The sequence below is a fragment of the Macaca fascicularis genome, chromosome 2, assembly GCF_037993035.2.
Source record: "Macaca fascicularis isolate 582-1 chromosome 2, T2T-MFA8v1.1".
Lineage (NCBI taxonomy): Eukaryota > Metazoa > Chordata > Mammalia > Primates > Cercopithecidae > Macaca > Macaca fascicularis.
In genome coordinates, this window is record NC_088376.1 from 65,797,673 (window position 1) to 65,818,109 (window position 20,437).

The 20,437-nt window shown below is 39.4% G+C and overlaps 1 long non-coding RNA gene across 1 annotated transcript; it reads left to right on the forward strand.

The window, feature by feature from the left end:
* The first annotated feature begins 8,061 nt into the window (after nucleotides 1-8,061).
* On the forward strand, nucleotides 8,062-18,981 carry LOC135969662 (uncharacterized). Its single transcript, XR_010585013.2, has 3 exons — nucleotides 8,062-8,291; nucleotides 10,487-10,679; nucleotides 16,940-18,981. It is a non-coding gene; the product is annotated as an uncharacterized lncRNA (long non-coding RNA).
* Nucleotides 18,982-20,437: the final 1,456 nt, after the last annotated feature.

Genomic DNA, 20,437 nt, shown 5'->3' on the forward strand with positions numbered 1-20,437 from the left:
TGGGATTGTAAACTAGTTCAACCATTATGGAAAACAGTATGGCGATTCCTCAAGGATCTAGAATGAGATGTACCATATGACCCAGCCATCCCATTACTGAGTATATACCCAAAGGATTATAAATTATGCTGCTATAAAGACGCATGCACACGTATGTTTATTGCGGCACTATTCACAATAGCAAAGACTTGGAATCAACCCAAATGTCCATCAGTGACAGATTGGATTAAGAAAATGTGGCACATATACACCATGGAATACTATGCAGCCATAAAAAAGGATGAGTTTGTGTCCTTTGTAGGGACATGGATGCAGCTGGAAACCATCATTCTTAGCAAACTATCACAAGAACAGAAAACCAAACACCGCATGTTCTCACTCATAGGTGGGAACTGAACAATGAGATCACCTGGACTCAGGAAGGGGAACATCACACACCGGGGCCTATCAGGGGGAGGGGGGAGGGGGGAGCGATTGCATTGGGAATTATACCTGATGTAAATGACGAGTTGATGGGTGCAGCACACCAACATGGCACAAGTATACATAGTAACAAACCTGCACGTTATGCACATGTACCCTACAACTTAAAGTATAATAATAATAAAAAAAATAAAAAATAAAATAAAAATAAAAAAATAAAAATAAAAATAAAATAAAGTGAAGGAATAAAAGAACGGTTACCACATAGGCAGAGCAGCTCCAAGGGCTGCTGGTTGCCCAATTTTAAGGTTATTTCTTGATTATATGTGAAAGGAGGGATGTATTATTTATCCACCATGTAGTTACCATATAGTGTAACTTCGTGATGTTGTCATGGCATATGCTAACTGTCATAATGCTGGTGGGAATGTAGCAGTAAGAACGACCAGAGGTCACTTTCATCCCCATCTTGATTTTGGTGGTTTTTACCCAGCTTCGATACTTCAACTTCTTTTGTTAGCAAGGTCCTTATGACCTGTATTTTGTGCCGAACTCCTGACTCATCCTGTGAATTAGAATTCCTTAACCATCTGGGAATGCAGTGCAGTAGGGCTCAACCTTATTTCACCCATCCCCTATTCAAGATGGAGTTGCTCTGGTTCAAACCCCTCTGACACAGTTGTTTGATACTCTACTAAACCAGAAACTGAAACTGGAAGAGAAACAACAGAATGGGTATTCAGCACAAATAAGAAGTGACTCTCTGTTATATAAGAATCAGTTGCATCCATGCTCTTCTAGAGGAAAGATGTGACAAATTAATTCATCTGCCTTTTCTCTTACTGCTTTGGTTTTCTATTGCTGCTCTAATAATTGCTACAGACTTAAAGCTTTCAAAGCAAATTTATTATCACACAGTTCTATAGGTCAGAAACCCAACATAGATTGAACAGGGCTTTGTTTCTTTCTAGAGGTATTGGTGGAGTAGCCACTTCATTTCCTTTTCTCTTTTCCAGGACCATTGGTGTTTCACTGTCTCCCTCCTCTATCTCAGAAGGCCACATTATTTCTTTTCTCTAACCCTTTCACCACAGGTATCTTTCTCTTTGATCCCATCTGGGAAAGGGCTCTGCTTTCAGAGATTCATATGATTAGTGTGAACACACCTAGGTGATCCAGCATAAAGTCCTCATGTCCAGGATTTTCTAATTACATCTACAAAATATCTTTTGTCATGAGTCTGTCATGGCAAATGCCTACCACATTTACATAGGCCCTTTTGCTGCAAATCCTTCCCATCCCCTAAAGTAGTGTTTACTTCTAATATTCATAGCAGCAGATCCCAGCCATATTCATAACATTCAGATGTAATAACATTTGTTCGAAGGAGAAGAGATGTAGACAAGCGTTATCTTGGGACCTGAATGTTTTTAGTCCAAGAAGAGATGTTATGTTTATTAGTTTGTGTAGTGGTAATGCTGAGCACTACATCACAAATGACAGAAGTCTCCAAATTTTCTTAAAAGACTTGAATTTTTGCGTTTGTGATATATAGGATTCATTAAGGGATTGGGCTCAGAACTTTTAAGGGCCTTTCGTATCTGGGTCTAAGCAGACTATTACATATAAGAACAGGGTTGCTATAAACAAGATGCCTCTTTTGAAATAGTGAGAAACCAATAGATCGAAGAAATCATCCCTGGTTTATTTACCATGTGTTAGAGCCATCTTAGTGGTTTGCTGCTATTGCCAGATTTATTTCTAGGTACATGTTAAAATGGTACTTCCCTGACTCTTTCAAGTTGGTGTTAGTTCAGAAACTGAAGGTTCAGGTAGGGTGTGGAAACTCACGCCTATAATTCCAGCACTATGGGAGCATTTCTTGAGCCCAGGAGTTTGAGACCACCCTGGGCAATATGGTGAGATCCTGTCTCAATTTATTTAAAAAGATGAAAAGGTGGAAACTGTTGGTTCCGAGATTTTTCTCTATTTGCAAGCTAACAAGTTAGCCTGCCTGCAGAGTTTTATATCTATATGCTAACAGAAAATCTGAGGCCTCTGGGTTAGAGACAAAAACGGTTTGTTCCTAATAGGAAAAGCTGCAGAAGCTAGAATAATATCATAGTGTCTGTTCCCAATCCCCAGTTCATACAATATAATATGGTGAGGACTAGATTGTATTTGCACATGCATTGGACTGTACAAGAGAAATTCTTTTAGTTTAGGAGATTCTGATCTCATGCAGGGTTACTGATAATATGCCCATCTTTACCACTGGGAGAGAGAGATACCTTATCTTTGCTCTGGAAGTTAAGCTAATCTTCTCCAGAAATAAAAAGAAAATATCTTTATCTTTACTACCCTGGAATACCTTCAAACAGAAAGAGATCTCTAAAGTTGACTACCGTTTAATATATTGTTGTGTTAACGTCCTTAACCTAGCTATAAATGCTTTTGTTTTATTATGTAGAAATGTGAGATAACCCAGGAGAATTATCTCTCAACAGTTAGGCATGATCCTATGACCTATTTGGTTAATAAATTACAAATGGAAATAGTCCGTAATACTTCCAGATGGAATCTTTTAAGAATCAGTGTGTGACTCACTATGCCCTTCCTCTTTCCTGAGTGACATGATACTTCCTGAGTGACATGATACTTGCCAGAATTACTATAACATGAAACAAAGACTACAATAATTTGGGACTTGTGCATAAGGACAACAAACAAACAAACAAACACACTTTTTATTTAAGTTACTGAAACATAATTGATCCTATTTTGATTTGTACAACATAAAAATTAAGTGCCGTATTCTCTGAGTTATGATTCAATCTACGCTTTTGGTCTTCGGATGCATATTCTTATTTTACTTAAAGATAGCAAATTCAAATACAGTCAGTCCTCAATTTAAAATGCTTTGACTAATTTTTTTTTTTTAATTTACAATGGTGTGAAGCAATATACATTGAGTATAAATTATACTTCAGTACAGTATTCAGTAGATTACATGGGATATTCAACACATCTTAATAAAATAGGTTTTCTGTTAAGTGATTTTGCCCAACTCTACTCTAAAGTAAGTGTTCTGAGCATGCTTAAGATACGTTAGGCTAAACTATGATGTTCTGTGGGTTAGGTGTGCAAAATACATTTTTTATTAAAATATTTGAACTTGTAACCAGTTGTTGGGACTTAACCGTATCGTAACTTGAGGAGCTTCTGTATTCACCATTCTTGAAAGTATTTAGAAATTACATGCATTCTTTTCCTTTTCTCAAAATGATCCTTTATCGTACCTATTCATATCTCAAGTAGTAAATACATCTTATCTTTCTGACACAATTTCTCTCGGTCACTTTGCCAGCCAGAGACTTTCAGATGGTGATGCCCCTGCCCAGGCCTTGCTCAAGACCAGGTTCACTGCAAGAGATGCCTTGTCTACTTGGCCCATGGGACTGCCCATGGCTTGCACTCTGGCAAGGATCCTGTGCCTGCTGAGGCTGTGCCTTCAGCCCCTGACAGGAGAGGGTGTGTTAGTGAGCAAGTGAGGGGTCCAGCTGGCTCTTCAAAGAGATGTCACAGAAGCAGGCTCTGTGTGAGGCTTGCAGCTGCACCAGCCATGTCCCAAGCACCTCCCATGGTAGAATCTGGCATGCAGATGAGGGGAACATGGTAGCACTTAAGCAGGGTTGCCCATGACCCTGAAGCCCCAGAGGGGGTGTTATAGCATCCCAATAAGCTCTTATAGTCTCACTGCCCACAGCTTGACAATGGTGACATGTTAACACCTCTGTCATCCTTTTGCCCCACACCACCCTGTGGTTCTAGGGCTGGCTTGGCCCCAGTGCTGCTTCCCTTTACATGGGGCAGTTTCCCTCCACAGGTGGAGGGCAGAGGGCTACAGTATTACAACCTTCTTTGTACCCACATTCAATGGGTCCTGAATTCTTGTCCTGTGTCCAAGAAGAATGAGGATACACTGACAATTGGAGAGTGAGGAGGATGGAGAAGAATTTTATTGAGTGACGAAATAGCTCTCAGCAGAGAGGGAATGTGAGGGTGGTCTCCCACCCAAAGTCTGGTGGTCTCTCTTCATGTGGCTGGGTCTGGGGCTTTTATGGGATCAGAATGATGAGTGCATGCTGATTTGTTTGTGAGTAAGCAAAAAAGGCTAAAACAAAGGCACCACTCAAAAAGGGGCACAACCATGTAAAAAAACAATTAGAGAAGGGTAGGTATATATAAAATAGGTGAAGGGTATGGATCAATGAAAGGAAATTGGAACAAACAGGAATAGGGATTCTCAATCTGGTCCGTGGATTCACCTTGCATTCGTAGCTTGGCTTTAAATTGTCTTCAGCTTGAAAGTTGGGGTTCACTGGAGACCCACCCTTGTCTGACTAGGATTTGTCTGCCTCTTGCTGCTACAGTTTCAAGACAAATATTGTGTCACTTTTTAAACAAAGTCTTATACTAATTTCTCTGGAAATGTTATATTTTTTAAGTATGCCACTACTTGATAATTATATTTTATATAATTTTTTCAAATTCTTCTTCTTTTCATAATCATATATATAAATCTCTGGTACTGGTGATCAGGAGCTATACCAAAAAACTAAGCAACAGATTTTATACCAATAGGAATTAATAAATGCTTAGTGAGTTGCATGATCTTCAGTTAACATAGTTGTAAGCTTCTAAAAGTTATACAAAATAATTTTCTAATAAATGTGTTAAAAGCATGCATTTTATATGAAGAGCCTGTATTTCTTATACACATTTACATTGTTATAAATTGAAGACATATAAATTGCAGCAAGGATATGTATTTATGATAAACCCCAAATTACTGATGTGTTAAGATAATGTTTGCATGCATATATGCCAGACGAGAATAGAAATGCAGATGATTAAGGTGAATAAGTACACATCCACTGTGGGAGGGGTGAGGCACTGTGGCAAACTAAAGAGGATATGCTTGCTTTATAAAACACAATCATTAATGAGTTCTCGCAATTATGCAATGAGGAAAGGTAGGGCTAGTATTATGAAATCTTTTAAGTGGTCAATACTGAGCATAGGAAATTTAAGCAAAATATATATATTTATTTTAAAAATCAAGACAAAAAATTAATATTGACTATATATTTGTGTTAAATTATCAGTTATATATTTTATTACAATAAAGTAATTAGCATAGCCAACTAACACAAATAATTATCCAAAGGACAATTCATTAATTTTGCAATGAAATTAGAGACTATGAAACTTTTGTCTATTACAAATTGTGTTATTCTTATGCTTTTGTCTTTAATGAATGAATTCAAAATCACATAGATTTCTATTTAATTTTTAAATTACATAACTTTCAATAACAAATAGATTCTATCACTCATATTCATATTATGTAATTGCTTTTGTTTAATATTTTGGCAATTCTGGTTGGCCTAAAGATTATATTCCATGCTTAAAACTCCTAAGAATTATATCACATTTGGATTTTTCTTCCTTAAGAACTTTATACATATAAATATTATTTCTGTGAACTCCCATTTTTTTCCTGTCCTATCTAGTTTCATTTTCTGAAAAGAAAATGATGGCTTCAATTCCTTTGACTTTTTTCAAAATTTTAATTTGTTCCGAATTGCAAAAGATGCATAGAGCGTTATCTTTTGGGAAGTGTAATCCCAGTTCTCAGTATGAAAAATGAAATGATATAAATGTAACATTAAGCTACTTGACAGAAAAAAAGGGGGGTTTATACCTTTCTTTAATTCTAAAGTTAATTTTCTGAACTTACTCTCATAACAAGTTCTGAGGTTTCTGAGAAAATCGAATTTAAGCTCAGATAATATCCTATATCATGACAAAATTAATATTTTTATATAGATTTTGCTTGCAATACAAACTATAGCCTCGGGGGGTTTTTGAAAGTAGTCCTAGTGAAGAAGATGCTGTGGTCTAACATATGGCAAAAATGTTGACCCAATATTTCTACTATTCTTTAGCTGGAAACCTGTATTTCAACACCATCTGAACCTGTTTTTCCAAGACTGAATCCTCATAATGTCTACAATTCACTGGATGGAATTATGGAACTTTTCTTCTAGAATAAGGAATCAGTTTTAGGAATCTCTCTTTCACCATTGGTCTTATGTTTTATTGGCCTGGGGCCTGGGGCCAATAAATGCTTTTGTTTGAGCATTTTATTTATTTCACTTTAAGTCTTCAAAACAAATAGAATCTAATCTTAAATAATGAAGCTCAGTCTTAAGATCAGCCTAAAAACTGTCATGCAAAATTTTTGATGCTGCATGATATGCTTGTTTTCTAGATATTTCTGGTATGTTAGTAAGGTAGAGAAACTGACCTCATTGTGATTAAGTATGGTGTAGCGTTAGGATACTTAATCTGTAGTAAAATAACTTACCTTCAGATTCTTATTATTTATACCTAGATTTGTTTTAACTGTTAAATTAAATAAAACAGGCAAAATATTTATCTCAGTGCTTGGCACATGAGAAACTCATGTTTTAACTCCAGAGACTTCTATTGCTTTCCGTTGTCATTTTCTCTCCATCTCTCCTTTTTTTGCTTCAGGTGCATTGGCATGGGAGTAGGCAGTCAGGTACACTAGCATAGCAGTGGACATTTTTGAGATCAAGCCAAGGAAATAATAATTTAAAATATGTTTAGTTTGGAGTTGGGTGTATACCTATGGGCTTTATAGCACTTCTTTGTATAGTTATTATTTTAAGTTTCTATCACTATATTACAAATTACTACAGACTTAGTGATTTAAGACAATATTGATTTATTTTTTAATCTAAAAATTGATGTGAGTCAAAAGTTGTGCACAGTTGACCTGTATTCTATGATTGTATTTCACATAAAGCTGAAGTCAAGGTGTAAGCTGAGCAGCATTTCTCTATATTCCTTTCTGAAAGATCCTCTTTCGAGATTATGGACATTATAGGGAGGCAAAATTCAGTTCCTTGCATTTGTAGGACTGAGACCTGCTTTCTCTTTTTGCTTGTCAGTGATGGACCACTCTCAGTTTCTAGAGGCACTCAAAGTTCCTTGCCAATTGGCTTCTTTTGTAGGCCTTCTGACATCCTCATGCTCTGAATCTCTTCCTTTAGAAAGAGTTTAGTACCTTTTAGAGTTTACCTGATTATGTCAGGCCTAACCAAGGTGGTCACTTTTTGATCAACTCAAGTTCACTGATTTAGAACTTTTTTACTGTCAAGCCTCTGAGCCCAAGCCAAGCCATTGCATCACCTGTGACTTGCATGTCTGCATCCCCTGTGACTTTCATGTATACACCCAGATGGCCTGAAGTAACTGAAGAACCACAAAAGAAGTGAAAATGCCCTGTCCCGCCTTAACTGATGACATTCCACCACAAAAGAAGTGAAAATGGCCAGTCCTTGCCTTAAGCCATGACATTATCTTGTGAAATTCCTTTTCCTGGCTCATCCTGGCTCAAAAAGCTCCCCCACTGAGCACCTTGTGACTCCCCCTCCTGCCCGCAGGAGAACAACCCCCCTTTGACTGTAATTTTCCTTTACCTATCCAAATCCTGTAAAACTGCCCCACCCTTATCTTCCTTTGCTGACTCCTTTTTTGGACTCAGCCTGCCTGAACCCAGGTGAAATAAACAGCCATGTTGCTCACACAGCCTGTTTGGTGGTCCCTTCACACGGACGTGCATGACATTTTGGTGCCGTGATTTGGATCCGGGGACCTCCCTTGGGAGATCAATCCCCTGTCCTCTTGCTCTTTGCTCCGTGAGAAAGATCTACCTATGACCTCGGGTCCTTAGACCCACCAGCCCAAGGAACATCTCATCAATTTTAAACTGGGTAAGTGGCCCTTTTTTTACTCTCTTCTCCAACCTCTCTCACTAGCCCTCAACCTCTTTCTCCTTTCAATCTTGACTCCACCCTTCAATTGTAATGCCCAGACCGTTTGTTCCCCAAAGAAGACCACCAGAGTCCAGAGTCAAAGCCAAGCGGCAAGGATCTTTTACTGCAAGTTCAAACTTGGTCCCTCCATTCCAAAGCATACAAGAGGGCCCCGAACAATACGAGTGCTTGCCTTTTATAGCCCGATGTAAATAGGATATGTAAAGTTACAGAGGAACAAGGGAATTCTTTTGGTTACAGCACTACAATTGGGTAACATTTTAAGTTATACATTTAGCAGTTTTCTATTGGTTCCCGCGCTTTCAGTAAAACCACGAACGGCTGTGTCCTTATCGGAGACTTTCCAGGTGGTGTTTTTCTAGAGTTGAGATATATGGTAGTCTCTGAGTTGAGAAATGTGTTTGTACTGGGCTCAGGAAGTTAAGAGATATATGGTGGGATGTGTTTGTACTGGGCCTGTTTGTGATGAGTCCGGGGTTGAGGAATGTGCCTGTTTTCTTTCACAATCTCTCTCTTCCTTCTCTTAATTTCAATTCCTTTCATTTTCTGGTAGAGACAAAGGAGACACGTTTTATCCGTGGACCCAAAACTCCGGCACCAGTCACAGACTCGGGAAGGCAGTCTTTCCTTGGTGTTTAATCATTGCAGGGACACCTCTCTGATTACTCACCCACATTTCAGAGGTGTCTGACCATGCTGCAGGGACGCCTGCCTTGGTCCTTCACTCTTAGCAGCAAGTCTCGCTTTTCTGGGGGAGGGGCAAGAACCGCAACCCCTTCTCTCCCTGTCTCTACCCCTTCTCTGCTTTTCTGGGGGAGGAGCAAGAACCCCGACCTCTTATTTTTGTGCCCCAACCCCTTTTTTCCGCACGCTGACCTCTTCTTTTTGCATCCCAAACCCCTTATTTCCATGCCCCAACCTCTTTTCCTGCTTTTCTGGAGGGCAAGAACCCCCGAACTCCTTCTCTCTGTGTCTCTACTCTCTCTTTCATCTGAGCTTGCCTCCTTCACTATGGGCAAACTTCCACCCTCCATTCCTCCTTTTTCTCCCTTAGTCTGTGTTCTCAAGAACTTAAAACCTCTTCAACTCACACCAGACCTAAAACCTAAATGCCTTATTTTCTTCTACAATGCCGCATGACCCCAACACAAACTCAACAGTAAGTCTAAATAGCCAGAAAACGGCACTTTCGATTTTCCATCCTACAAGACCTAAATAATTCTTGTCGTAAAATGGGCAATTGTCTGAGGTGCCTGACGCCCAGGCATTCTTTTACACATCAGTCACTCCCTAGTCTCTGTTCCCAATGCAACTCGTCACAAATCTTCCTTCTTTCCCTCCCGCCTGTCCCCTCAGTCCCAACCTCAAGCATCGCTGAGTCTTTCTAATCTTCCTTTTCTACAGACCCATCTGACCTCTTCCCTCCTCACCAGGCCAAGTTAGGTCCCAATTTTTCCTCAGCCTCCTCTTTCCCACACTATAGTCCTTTTATCACCTTCCCTCCTCACACCTGGGCTGCCTTAGAGTTTTGTTCCACAACTAGCCCTCCCCCACCTGCCCAGCAATTTCCTCTTAAAAAAGCAGCTAGAACTAAAGGTATAGTCAAGGTCAATGCTCCTTTTTCTTTATGCGACCTCTCCCAAATCAGTTCTCATTCAGGCTCTTTTTCATCAAATATGAAAAACCCAGCCCAGTTCATGGTCCGTTTAGCAGCAACCTTGAGATGCTTTTCAACCCTAGACCCCGAAAGGTCAGAAGGCCATCTTATTCTCAATATGCATTTTATTTTATTACCTAATCTGCTCCCGATATTAAATAAAACTCCAAAAATTAAATTCCGGCCCTCAAACCCCACAACAGGACGTAATGAACCTTGCCTTCAAGGTGTACAGTAATAGAGTAGAGGAAGCCAAGTAGCAACTTATTTCTGAGTTGCAATTCCTTGCCTCCACTGTGAGACAAACCCCAGCCACATCTCCAGCACACAACTCCAAATGCCTGAACCGCTGCTGCCAGGGGTTCCTCCAGAACCTCCTCCCCAGGAGCTTTCTACAAGTGCCAGAAATCTGGCCACTGGGCCAAGGAATGCCTGCAGTCTGGGATTCCTCCTAAACCGTGTCCCATCTGTGCAGGACCCCACTGGAAATCGGACAGTCCAATTCGCCTGGAAGCCACTCCCAGAGCCCCTGGAGCTCTGGCCCAAGGCTCTCTGACTGACTCCTTTCCAGACTTTCTCGGCTTAGCGGCTGAAGATCGATGCTGCCCCATCTCCTCAGAAGCCTCCTGGACCATCACAGACACTTTGGGTAACTTTTGGAGTGAAGGGTAAGTCCGTTCCCTTCTTAATCAATACGGAGGCTACCCACTCCACATTACCTTCTTTTCAAGGGCCTGTTTCCCTTGCCTCTATAACTGTTGTGGGTATTGATGGCCAGGCTTCTAAACCTCTTAAAACTCCCCAATTCTGGTCAACAATTTGGACAACATTCTTTTCCACACTCCTTTTTAGTTATCCCCACCTGCCCAGTTCCCTTACTAGGCCAAGATATTTTAACCAAATTATCTGCTTCCCTGACTATTTCTGGACTACAGCCACATCTCATTGCCGCCCTTCTCCCCAACCCAGAATTTCCTTTGTGTCTTCCTCTCGTATCCCGCCAACTTAACCCACAAGTATAGGATACCTCTACTCCCTCCTTGGTGACTGATCATGCACCCCTTACCAACTCATTAAAACCTAATCACCCTTACCCCACTCAACACCAATATCCCATCCCACAGCATGCTTTAAAAGATTTAAAGCCTGTTATCACTCACCTGCTACAGCATGGCCCTTTAAAGCCTGTAAACTCCCCTTACAATTCCCCCATTTTACCTGTCCTAAAACCAGACAAGGCTTATAGGTTAGTTCAAGATCTGCACCTTATCAACCAAATTATCTTGCCTATCCACCCCATGGTGCCAAAGCCATATACTCTCTTATCCTCCATACCTCCTTCCACAACCTATTATTCTGTTCTGGATCTCAAACACACTTTCTTTACTGTTCCTTTTACACGCTTCATCCCAGCCTCTCTTCGCTTTCACTTAGACTGACCCTGACATCCATCAGGCTCAGCAAATTACCTAGGCTGTACCGCTGCAAGGCTTCAGAGACAGCCCCCATTACTTCAGTAAAGTCAAAATTTATTCCTCTTTTGTTACCTATCTTTGCATAATTCTCATAGATACACAATCTCCCAGCTGATCCTGTCTGGCTAATCTCCCAAATCCTAATCCCTTCTACAAAACAACAACTCCTTTCCTCCTAGGCATGGTTAATGCAGACAGAATTCTTACACAAGAGCCAGGATTGCGTCCTGTAGCTTTTCTGTCCAAACAACTTGACCTTACTGTTTTAGTCTAGCCCTCATGTCTGTGCACAGTGGCTGCCACTGCTTTAATACTGTTAGATGCCCTAAAAATCACAAACTATGCTCAACTCTCTACAGTTCTCACAACTTCCAAAATCTATTTTCTTCCCTCACCCATCACTCAGGACAATGCTTATGCTGATAAGTTAGCTGAAAAAGCAGCTAGCGTTCCAACTTCTATCCCTCACGGCAGTTTTCCTCCTTCACATAGGCCACTCCCACCTACTCCCCCACTGAAAATTCCACCTATCAGTCTCTTCCCACACAAGGCCAATGGTTCTCAGACCAAGGAAAATATCTCTTTCCAGCCTCAGAGGCCCATTCTATTCTGTCGTCATTTCATAACCTCTTCCATGTAGGTTACAAGCCACTAGCCTATCTCTTAGAACCTCTCATTCCCTTTCCATCATGGAAATCTGTCCTCAAGGAGATCTCTTCTCAGTGTTCCATCTGCTATTCTACTACCCCTCAGGGATTGTTCAGGCCCCCTCCCTTTCCTACACATCAAGCTCGGGGATTTGCCCCTGCCCAGGACTGGCAAATTGACTTTACTCACATGTCAGAAAACTAAAATATCTCTTAGTCTAGGTAGACACTTTCACTGGATGGGTAGAGGCCTTTACCACAGGCTCTGAGAAGGCCACCACAGTCATTTCTTCACTTCTGTCAGACATAATTCCTCAATTTGGCCTTCCCACCACTATACAGTCTGACATCGGACCAGCCTTTATTAGTCAAATCACCCAAGCAGTTTCTCAGGCTCATGATATTCAGTGAAACCTTTATATCCTTTACCATCCTCAGTCTTCAGGAAAGGTAGAACGGACTAATGGTCTTTTAAAAACACACCTCACCAAGCTCAGTCACCAACTTAAAAATGACAGAGAATACTTTTACCACTTTCCCTTCTCAGAATTCAGGCCTGTCCTGAGAATGCTACAGGTTCCAGTCCATTTGAGCTCCTGGGTGGACACTCCATTTTATTAACTCCCAGTCTCATTCCAGACACCAGACCAACTTGGAGCGCACCCCCCCAAAAAAGTAGTCATCCCTACTATCTTCTGTCTAGTTATACTCCTATTCACCATTCTCAACTACTCATAAATGCCCTGCTCATGTTTGCATTGCTAGTTTACAATGTTTCTCCAAGCCATCACAGCTGATATCTCCTAGTGCTATCCTAAACCACCACTCTAAATTCCCTCTTAAAGTAAATAAATAATCTTTGCTAGCAAGGCTATGCTGAGCCTCCTTAGGCACTCTCTAATTAGATGTCCTAGGTCCTCCCAATTCTTAGTCCTTTAATACCTGTTTTCTTTCCTTCTCTTATTCAGACCTTGTGTCTTCCGTTTAGTTTTTCAATTCATACAAAACTGTATCCAGGCCATCACCAATCATTCTAAGTGACAAATGTTCCTTCTAACAACCACACAATATCACCTCTTACCACAAGATCTCCCTTCAGTTTAATATCTACCACTCTAGGTTCCCACAGCACCCCTAATCCCGCTTGAAGCAGCCCTGAGAAACATCGCCCATTCTCTCTCCATACCGCCTCCCCAAAATTTTTATAGCCCCAACACTTCAACACTATTTTGTGTTATTTTTCTTATTAATATAAGAAGGCAGGAATGTCAGGCCTCTAAGCCCAAGCAAAGCCATTGCATCCCTTGTGACTTGCACGTTTGCGCCCAGATGGCCTGAAGTAACTGAAGAATCACAAAAGAAGTGAAAATTCCTTGCCCTGCCTTAATGGATGACATTCCACCACAAAAGAAGTGAAAATGGCCGGTCCTTGCCTTAAGCGATGACATTATCTTGTGAAATTCCTTTTCCTGGCTCATCCTGGCTCAAAAATCTCCCCCACTGAGCACCTTGTGACTCCCATTGCTGCCCGCTGGAGAACAACCCCCCTTTGACTGTAATTTTCCTTTACCTACCCAAATCCTAAAAAACTGTCGCACCCTTATCTCCCTTCGCTGACTCCTTTTTCTGACTCAGCTCGCCTGCACCCAGGTGAAATAAACTGCCACATTGCTCACACAAAGCCTGTTTATTGGTCTCTACATGGACGCGCATGACAATTACATTATAGAATCCCTCATCTTTTTAATGTAATGAAAACTAATCATGGGAGTAATATCTATCATATTTGCCATTCTGTCCATATTTCAGGGGACAGGATTATACAGGGTGTATACACCAGGAACCTAGACTCTCAGAATTTATCTCAGAATTCTCCCTACTTCAATTAAATACTACTAGTAATCCCAGAGGAGAAATGACTTTCAGCAGCATGCTTAACAAGTCTTTGATGACTCACCAGGCACCATGTCACTTAAGAGCACAGCTAGATATATGAAAGAGGCCTACAGCACCTGGTAATAAAAATATTGGAGTATATAAATCCAATTGCCCAAGAAAACTTGAAATGCCCTGAAGTTTGACAGCATGTCTGAAAATTGGTAGAATTTTCCTCAACTTTGATAATAATCCCCAAAAGTTGCTTCACACTAAAGAGCTGTGAGGATAAAATAAACTCAACATTCTAAATAAGACAAGATTACAGTCCGCATTGTTAGAAGAAAGACTACATTATTTTCCTTTAGAAAATTTTATCATTAAATAGGCAAAAGATATGCACTTGGAATAGGGAAAAAAAACATGTATTGTAATTTGTATTTTAATTTTGGATATATGTGTGACAGCTTTTAAAAATATATATTGGCAGCTTTTAAAAATTTGCGATGTGTTTGATTTTTTTTTTTACTTATTCTGGAAATATTCACTTTAATTTCTAATTTTTATTCTTTTCCTTGAAGAGTCCCTATGTTTTGCAAACTTTAGTTCTTACAAAATCTATTGCTCTGTTATTACTGTTATTAAACTTTCAGCATAGACATCTTGGGGTAGTAAACCCTAAGATCTCTGCATGTTGTAGAAACAGAAAATTAACCCATGTTTATTGTTTAAAACATTAAAAACATATAAAATATTAAAAAAATAAATCCATTAAACTTACCTCAAAACCCGCCACACAAAGATGAATATTATCATCTTTCATGGTGAAACAAAGCCATCACCTCCTATGTAGTCTGGACATGTATTTTATTAGTTATATTGATAAGAGTATGGATCCACCAGTTAGGGGTTTCTTGTAGATTTTCTTATTAAACTCATCCCTAAAATGCATCTATGAGAGGAAAATAAAAAGTTCAAGACTCTAAACTCCCTCTGCCAAAGGGAAAATTCAAGTTTGGGAACTGAGTCATACACAAGTGCTTCCCATTTTTTTTTTCCTAAATAGATAGCTATAAAGATACAAGGCCACATAACTCCCCATGAGGCCTTCCTCATAATTTGCTGATGAGCAAATTTTTTTGTGGGCCTAAGATCTTTACTCTAAAAAAGAGTTCTGTTAAATTTCAGCATGACAATGTAAATTAGCAGTTTATGTTCAGTTTCACTTGTATCATCTCCACATATTAACATTTCTCGCTGTAATAATCAAACTCAGGTACTCTCTTCACCCTTCTCATGAAACCCCTCATGACTGTATTCTGATGATGGAGAAACTTCTCACCCCCAGGACAGACCTCCAGGGGATACCACTGGTTGGTATACAGCTAGATCTTATTTGATAGAGGAGGATAAACATTTTAGAGTGAGATATGTTGCAGTTTCTTTATTAGAGGTAATTGACACTGGTCCTGGCCAGACTGATACCCTGACCTGAGCTTGTCAATTGGCAAAAAACAAGACTGTGAAGATTTATACATTGACAGCTACTATGCATTCACAGTTGCCCAGGACTTTGATGCTATAGAAGAGGAGATAATTTTAATCTCCTCATGGCAACCCATAAACAATGAACAACAAATATCAGAGCTGTTAGAAGCCATTCTAAAATCACAACTTTTGATGATTATACAAGTCCCAGACCACTTTAAATTGGACACAACTGAAAGCTGGGGTAACCAATTTACTGATGATGCAACTAAAAGAGCAACAGCATTCAAGACAATAACCCCAATCTGGGGAGTATCCATAAAACCCCAAACACTTGAAAACATGTTAACTGAAACCAAGAGCATAGCCCCAACAAAAGAAAAATCTACTTGGAAACAAAAAGGAGAATACTTTTCTAGTGAAACTGAAATATGGTGTGGACCTGATAACAAATCAATATTTCCAGTGGGATGCAAGATGCTTCTTATGGGATGTATTCACAATCTGACTCATTGGAATTCAGATAAAATAATATTCTGGTGTACACAATATGATTGGATACAGTACATCACAGTGACACTGAAGGTTTACTCCTGATATGTAACCAAGGAGTCCCTTCATGGAGCCCAAGGTCATTTTCCCCTTCCAGCTGGACCTTTTGAGGTATGGCAGCTCAGTTTAATCCAGCTGCCTTCATCTCAAGTTTACAAATGTGTTTTACTAATAATCTGCATGTTTTTCTATTGGATTAAGGTTTTTCTCTGCAAGCAAGCAACAGTGATGGCAGTTGGAAAAAAAAAATCCTATTAAAAAAAATTATTCCACTCTGGGAGTTAGTTCTGTCTGAACGTCTCAGTGATGGGGCGATACATTTTACTGCCCAGCTCATTCAAAACATTTGTAATATTTGGCCCATATTTCAACTTTTCCATTGTGCCTATCACTCCTAGTCCTCAAAACTCGTGGAATTGACCAATAGAATAATTAAAACACAATTTGCTAAGTTTGTAGAGGCATTTCACCACCCCTGTCCCAAAGCACCAAAGCACCCCCCTGGTGCTATTTATACTCATAGTCATCCCTTTTGGAAAACATCAACTGTCTCTTTATAAAATTATAACAGGAAGGTCCATGTGCATGGGAACTAAAATAATGGAATCAACTTTTCTCAAGAGAGATCTACTGCAATATTGTAAAGGACTCATTCATCATCTTTCAAAAAGCTATGTTTTGTTAACAGATTCTATTCACAGTATGTTCCCTAAAGACACAGTTTCTGGTCGTAATCTATAGCCTGGATATTTTGTGTGTTGGGAAAGACCTTTAATAAAAGACTTTCTCTAGTGCTGGTGGAAAGTTCTCATACAAGGTACTATTGACTAATTCATGTGTGGCAAAATTAAGGGCATAGACTCATGAATCTACATCTCTCCTCTTAAAAAGGCACAACCTTCCAAGTGGACTGTAACTCCCAGCGAGGATCTTCACCTTCAGTTCACTAAACAGCTATGGCCTTCGACCTGGAACTAGAAGCAGACTATAGCTGTTGTGGACTGCTTTAATTCAAGACACTGGACCAGGCCTGTATACAAATGAACACTAGTGTTTATTGTATTATAGCCTTTGTAAGGATTTTCCTGGGGATACAGGCAATTGCTACTATCTGAAGCAGGACAGGACACATGTCTCATCTGTTTTAATGTCCTTTTTAGTAGTTAAAATGAATTTCACAATCTCACTGCTCTTTATTCTTTGTCCCTATGCCTTCTTACCACTGCCGCCCACTGTTACCCATGAAACAAAACTGTTTTTACAATGGGCCCAGTATTATGTAGACAAGTTACAAAAAAATAAAAATAAAATAAAATAAATGCCTCTGGATATGCAAACTCACGCCTCCAGCAGCTTTGGCCTACCATGGTGGGTATCTCTCTTCCAAGGTCAGAGCCAAACAGAATGCCAATAATTTATTTCATAATAAAAAAGCCTGGCATTCTTAGTGCCATCATAACAAAAGACAATATATATAATCAGCACACTTATAATGCCCTAAAGATCAAGGGACTCAGAAAAAAAGCTTTTCAGTAGAAAGGACCAGCTCATTAGCCCTCACCTTAGTGTCCCCTTAACCAAAGGAAAAGGCAATAACCACATTCCAGGTAACTGCCTATTTTCAAAACGTGATTAAATCCAATTTGGGATGGTTTTATGTGGCTCACTTCTTCATTTGGCCAACTCAGTCAAAATTCTCCTTTATGCTGTGAACAGAGAAATCATACCAAGGTTTGGACCAATGACCAGACAGTACAACAAATATAAAATGGCTACCCAGAGAACTTTGTGACCACATTATTATATTACAAACACTGACTGGCATATCACCAATATGGTAAAGCAACTATGTATTTATTGGCTAGCTGCAAATGGGATACATTGGCTCTGTGGCTCTCACTTATGGCTGTGGATTCCCCAGGATGTTCAGGGTGATGTTCCCCAGGTTATGCTTGGGCACAAAGATGAGTAATTTAAACTCTACTAACACCAGCAAACCCTTTGCATTTACAATCTCACTGGACACATTCTGTATTTCAATAGTATGATCATTTAGCTTCTATCTTCATACCACAGATAAGTATTGTGAATGTTATATGGCAATTGAGGCCTTAACAAATCATACCTCAAACACCCTGAATGATTGCCACATAAGTATCTCTTTGCTAAACAATGAGGTATCACTTATGAGGAAAGCTGTGCGGCAAAATTATTTGGCTGTATACATACTTGCTGCAGCCCAAGGGAGGAATTGCAACATCAAAAAACTAAATATTATGTTTATATCCCAGATGAATCAAATAATATAACATATGATCCATATGAAAACTCAAATAACCAACCTGCCAGATCCCCAAATCTCACTAATCCACCAGATGAGTGGTTGCTTTGGATCCTGGGAATGTATGACAAAATATATTGTTTGTAAGATAAATAATAATAATAATTTGCTTACAATATTGTTATCATCCATGTTTACAATAAAGTTAGCATACCCAGAAGAAGTTAGCATACTGTTGGCCCAAAAAGCTTGGGAACTGAGTTACACAAAACTGCCTCACATTATTATTATTATTTCCTAAATAGATGGCTACAAAGATAAAAGGCCACATACCTCTCTATGGGGCCTACCTCATAACTTATTCACAAGGAAATACCTTGTAGGCCCCAAGGTCTTTACCCTAAAACAGAGTTCTGTTGAACTTCATTCTGACAATGTAAATTAAAAGTTTATCTTCACAGGTAGGAGGTAAAGATAGGACTAGACCTCATTCTTCTGCTCAGCTAAGGCAAATGAATATCTGACTGCTTTGTCTACTCTAAGTTTAGTTTATCTTATGTAAAAATGAAGATACACTAAGCAGGAGATGAGAGGAGATAAATGTGTTACTGACTATTCTTCTACTCCCTCCTTTCACAAATAAAATGTGGATTCGATGAAAACTGATCAAAGCCTCAAAAGAATGTACCTGCTTGTTTCTTTTATCTACTCTCCCCCTTGTTTTTGTTTACTGCCTGCTCTTTCCCCTTTAAATATTGAAGTCCTAAAACCCTCATTGGAAAACGCATGGATTACAGATATTCCTGTGTTTTTGTGTTCCTTTTTCCCAGGCGTGTCCTCAGCCTTGGCCAAATAAACCTCTAAATTTATTAAGACTCACCTCAATAATCTTCTTTGATTTACAATTTATAAGAGTTTATGTTTTGCGTTCTTAAAAGTAGAGTACAAACTTAAAAGCAATTGTAAAGAAATCTGAGGGCAGACTAGATTTTGTATGTTTTTTTTTATTATAATACTTTAAGTTCTAGGGTACATGTGCACAACGTGCAGATTTGTTACATATGTATACATGTGCCATGTTGGTGTGCTGCACTCATTAACTCATCATTTACATTAGGTATATCTCCTAATGCTATCCCTCCCCCCTCCCCTCACCCCATAATAGGTCCCAGTACGTGATGTTCCCCTTCTTGTGTCCAAGTGATGTAATTCTTCAATTCCCTCCTATGAGTGAGAACATGTAGTGTTTGGTTTTCTGATCTTGCAATAGTTTCCTGAGAATGATGGTTTCCAGCTGCATCTATGTCCCTACAAAGGACACAAACTCATCCTTTTTTATGGCTGCATACCATTCCATGGTGTATATGTGCTGTATTTTCTTAATCCAGTCTGTCACTGATGGACATTTGGGTTGATTCCAAGTCTTTGCTATTGTGAATAGTGCTGCAACAAACATACATGTGCATGTGTCTTTATAGCAGCATGATTTATAATCCTTTGTGTATATACCCAGAAATGGGATGGCTGGGTCAAATGGTATTTCTAGTTCTAGATCTTTGAAGAATTGCCATACTGTTTTCCACAATGGTTGAACTACTTTACAGTCCCACCAACAATATAAAAGTGTTCTTATTTCTCCACATCCTCTCCAGCACCTGTTGTTTCCTGACTTTTTAATGATTGCCATTCTAACTGGTGTGAGATGGTATCTCACTGTGGTTTTGATTTGCATTTCTCTGATGGCCAATGATGATGAACCTTTTTTTCATGTGTCTGTTGGCTGTATGAATGTCTTCTTTTGAGTAGTGTCTGTTCATATCCTTTGCCCACTTTTTGAAGGGGTTGTTTGTTTTTTTTCTTGTAAATTTGTTTGAGTTCTTTGTAGGTTTTGGATATTAACCCTTTGTCAGATGAGTCGATTGAAAAATGTTCTTCCATTCTGTAGGTTGCCTGTTCACTCTGATGGTAGTTTATTTTGCTGTGCAGAAGCTCTTTAGTTTAATGAGATCCCATTTGTCAATTTTGGGTTTTGTTGCTGTCGCTTTTGGTGTTTTAGACATGAAGTCCTTGCCCATGCCTATGTCCTGAATGGTATTACCTAGGTTTTC